This window comes from Echinops telfairi, unplaced genomic scaffold, assembly GCF_000313985.2.
Source record: "Echinops telfairi isolate 266 unplaced genomic scaffold, ASM31398v2 ScPeMD7_1;HRSCAF=3_0, whole genome shotgun sequence".
Taxonomy (NCBI): Eukaryota; Metazoa; Chordata; class Mammalia; order Afrosoricida; family Tenrecidae; genus Echinops; species Echinops telfairi.
In genome coordinates this window covers 22691425-22695803 of record NW_022103896.1, presented here as the reverse complement: position 1 = coordinate 22695803, position 4379 = coordinate 22691425, and the positions used below count along the sequence as shown (strand labels likewise).

General features: G+C 45.2%; 1 protein-coding gene across 1 annotated transcript in view; it reads right to left on the bottom strand.

Moving 5' to 3' along the window:
• RAD21 (RAD21 cohesin complex component) overlaps nucleotides 1–76 on the bottom strand; it is a 33305-nt gene extending 33229 nt beyond the window's left edge. The window contains exon 1 of the mRNA XM_004697422.2: nucleotides 15–76. The gene's annotated coding sequence lies outside the window, so the exon portion shown is untranslated. The remainder of the gene's footprint in view (nucleotides 1–14) is intronic.
• Between the last annotated feature and the right edge of the window lie 4303 nt (nucleotides 77–4379).

Genomic DNA, 4379 nt, shown 5'->3' with positions numbered 1-4379 from the left:
GCGGAGTTCCTCACCTCGCTCTCGGCCGGGAGTCGGGCCAGGTGGGTAGGCCCGGGGAGGGGAAAAGGGTCGGGGGAGGGGGCGGGGAAAGGGGGGGACCCCTGGTGCCGTGTAGCTTCGGAGCAGCTCCCTCCGCCGCCGCAGCCGCCGCCTCCTTTCCAATTCACTCAAACAAACAAGATGGCTGCCGTTACGCCGCGGCTCTTCCGGCCGCCCAAACCCTCGGTTCAAATCGACAGGATGTTTACGGTCAAAATTGTACCTGTGCGCCTGCGCAGTGCGTTGAAGCGCTGGAAGGCGCGGCGCAGGCGCAGTGACCACTTCCTTTTCATGGAACTCCGCCCTCTGCCTGGGGAGGGGGGGACCTGAACTGAGCAAGCGCAAAGGTGATGCATTTGCCCTGAAATTGCTTTAAGATGTATGCTTTCGCTTCGTTACTACAGGATCACTAGAATGAATTTTTGTCTCAGATGCACCCAAAACTGTACGATTCCCTCCTGGGAATTAAAATTCCCTCCTGGCTAAGATATCCAAGAATACTTGAAAACCCAAATAGTTACTTCACTGGCGTGCATTGCGCGTGCGTTAATTTCATAAACGGTAGGGAGTTATTCATGCAGACCACCAATGTCTATAGAATTTCCTCACAATGGCTAGTTAGGCTGTTAGTATGATGACGAATACAGCGAAATCAGTACCGGCTCTTATGATAAGGAAGCTTCCTAATATTTTTTTACAAGTACTGAGCCCTGGTGGTGATACCTGGTTGTTGCTAACCCCAAGATGAGCAATTCGAAAGCACCTGCAGGTTTGTAGGAGAAAGAGAAGCCTTTCTATTTCTATGAAAGATTTACAGCCTCTAAAACCCACAGGGGCAGTTCTACCCTTTCCTATAGGGGCGCTATGAGTAGAATCGCCTCGATGGCAGTGCATTTGGCTTTTGATTACTTGCTTGTGCCAGATAGGGAGGGAGACTTGAGTGTGGAGAAGGCATGCAGAGGAACAGAGAACGGAGTAAGTTTTCCTTCTGGAACTGATCGTGGAGCTGGGATGTAAAGGTTGGCATGTTAATACAAGGAAGCTGGATCAGTGTTGAAAACAGTTTTGGGGACCCATACTTTGACCTTTGCAAAAGCCCTGTGGCCAAATGCGGAGGTTGTTGGTTGTTGTCCAGTGTTTTCCAATGTGGCGACCCTGTTTGTACAGGGTAGAATTACACTCCATACGATTTTCAAGGCTGTACCCTCTCACAAGCAGATCACCAATCCTTTCTTCCAAGGCACCTCTTGGTGTGTTTCAGCTACCAACCTTTGGCTGGTAGGTTCAGTCAGTTACAGTTTGCTCTACCAGGAACAGAAAGCTATGTGGCTGGGTCCACAGGGTGACTTCTCTGTTTTGGAAAGATTGCCCTGACATATTGACAGGGGTACAGTGGGCATGCAGATGCAACTGTTCCTCAGTTAAGGCTTTTGTTTTTGTTCTTAAGGAAATAAAACAATGGGAACTGTGGCTGATTTCTTGTGGGAGAGAGAGCTAGCTGTATGGATCATTCCTGTGTCGGGTATTTGTAAAGGAGCCCTGGTGACCTGTTGGGTAAACGTTAGACAGCTAACCACAGGGTTAGGGGTTCATATCGACTAGTAGCTACTAAGGGAAAGATGAGACTCCCCTTGAAAAGATTTATATCCTCAGAAATCCCATATAAGATCCCTAAAAGTCTGCAGGAACTGGAAGGCTGTGGGTTTTTGAGGGAGCAGGGTTTTCAGAATTGGGGGGTACTCTAGTGTGGTGCTGCCCACCGAAGCAGAGCACATGGAATGAGAGTCGTGAGGTTTTGTGTTTGTTCCGCATTTTGGTCAGCCACCTCAATGTCCATCTCCCTCCCTCTGCTCCCCCCACTGTTCTCCCCACCTCTGCTCTCTCGTTACCAATTACACACCTTACAACAGGAAATGCCGTGTCTGCCACTTCCACACAATCTGTTTAAGTATTGTTCAACTGATAATGGCCTCCTAAAAATAATCTGTCTCCTTAGGGCTCTCGGGGACCAGGCAACATTATATGGTGAACTCTTCTTTGTGAACTTTTAAAGTTCATTTGAAATCTCTCTTCATTTGAAACAATGATGAGATGAGTGTGCATTTCCAATACCTGTCTCTCTTATGTTATATTAACTTTTAGAATGTTTTTGGCATTGGAGTCCTGTATATTTCCTCTAAATCTGAAGAAATCCCATTTGGTCTTCTTAACTTCTTAACAGTGGCAAGTTTTAGAATGTTTTTGGCATTGGAGTCCTGTATATTTCCTCTAAATCTGAAGAAATCCCATTTGGTCTTCTTAACTTCTTAACAGTGGCAAGTCTGATAATAACATTGAGATCTGCAGCCTTACTTTTTCCGCTATGACATTCATTTCTTTATTCTTGAGGATGGGTATGATCATGAATTTGGGGCTCACTTTCTGGTTTTCAACCTCCCAGAGAATCTACCACACACAATTCTCCTAGCTTCTCTGGGATTCGATTTCTTCATCTGGAAACGTGTGAGACTACTGACTGACTTTCCAAGATTGTTCTACACATTACATGAATACTTGTGTAAAAAAAATGCTTTGCCTAATGCTAGGAGCTGAGAGATTATTCATTCGATGAACAGTGGAGAGTTTTCTGGTTCCTTCAATTGTCTGAGAAATGAAATATCAAGATATGGCAAATGACTATCAAACATTCAACTTTTAGCAACACCTGCAAGTAGTTGGATCACCTAGATGCCCCATGCTGATGATAGCTTGCTCTATATTCATTTTGCTCTAACTTGTATTCTCTCTCCCACAAGCAGCCCACACTGAACCCCATAGCACACACTTTTTCTTTCTCTACAGCCATGTGTTCTTATTCAATCACTGTCTACTCCCAGACCATCTCCCTAGTCCTTGGGTTTCTTTATAGAGAATGCTAGTTGCCTAAACTTGATACATTGTACTCTTTTGAACAAAATATGTGCTTTGTTCCATCTCAGACTCCCATCCTACCAACACAGCCACTCTTCCCCTTGTACTAAAGAAAAAGTCAAATATGCATTTTCTTTTGGCAAGTTAGCTGTATGTAGCATAAAGAAAATACCTCTTAAAGCTGTGAATTTGACCCTAGCTCCACCACTCCCCTGCAATTACCCCTTGAAATAAAGCCCTCTCAGCTGACAGCAGTATTTCTGCTCTATGGCAGAACTTATTTGGTGGATGTGCATTTCTAGTCATGTGTTAGAGCTTTAATTCTGAGCCCTAAATTTGCAGAAGGCTATGGTTAGACGGGAAGCTCTGAATCAATTTCTGAGTTCCCACGGCCTCCACTGAATTCTTTCTCAATCTTTAACCAGCCACATAAATAGCTTTGCCCTCAAGCAGCGTACATTAGAAAGTGGGTTACCTTGACCATTTTAGCCAGTCCAAGAGGGGCACTCTGGACTTTTGGGACTTGTCTGAGTGTGCCCTTATTGGAAGTTGGGGGTCTAGGGTAACATAGTCATGAACCATATCCTACATGCCTTGTTGGAGAGCCTCTGAAGCAATATTGTAAGCCCTTCTGTCTAGCGTAATGTACCTGTCCCAGTCCCAGTCCCATTCCTGCATCTGTAGTTTGACCTGCAACTGTGATGCCTTGATCTGCATCATCATGCTTTTGTGGGTGTGCTCTGTATTGTTGGTGTTGTTAGGTGCCATCGAGTCGGTTCTGACCCACAGTGACTCTATGCACAACAGAACGAAACATTGCCCGGTTCTGTGTCATCCTCACAATTGTTCCTAGACATGAGCCCATTGTTAACAGGCACTGTGTCAACCCATCTCTGAGGGGGCCTTCCTCTTTGTCCCTGCCACACTCTGTATTATTGCTTACATTCTGAGCACCCACTTTGCAGAAGGCTATGGATGGCAGTGAAAGCCTCCAAGTTCTTTACAGAGTTCTCCAGTGGGGTAAGCCTCCCTTGAATTCCTTCTGGCCATTAACCAGGTCTGTAAACAGGTAAAGTTCATTGCAAAGTGTATTAACTCCACCATCCTTTTCTGACAGTTTGTACTGTGGTGTCTTCTGTGGTGCTGTAATGCTGAAAGTTATGTCACCAGTATTTCAAATACTATCAGGCTCACTTAAAGTAAATAGGTTTGAGCAGAGTTTCCAGACTAGGAAAAGACTAAGAAGAAGGAATAGGCTGTCCACTTCTGAGAAATTAGCCACTGAAAACCTTATGCATAACATCAAAACATTGTCACCTTTAGTGCTAAAGGTGAAGAAAATTATGAAAAGCCGTATGAGTAAAAGCAGAATACTGACAGGGCACCAGAGGATGAGCCCCTCTGGTCCGAAGGCACTCAAAATATGGCTG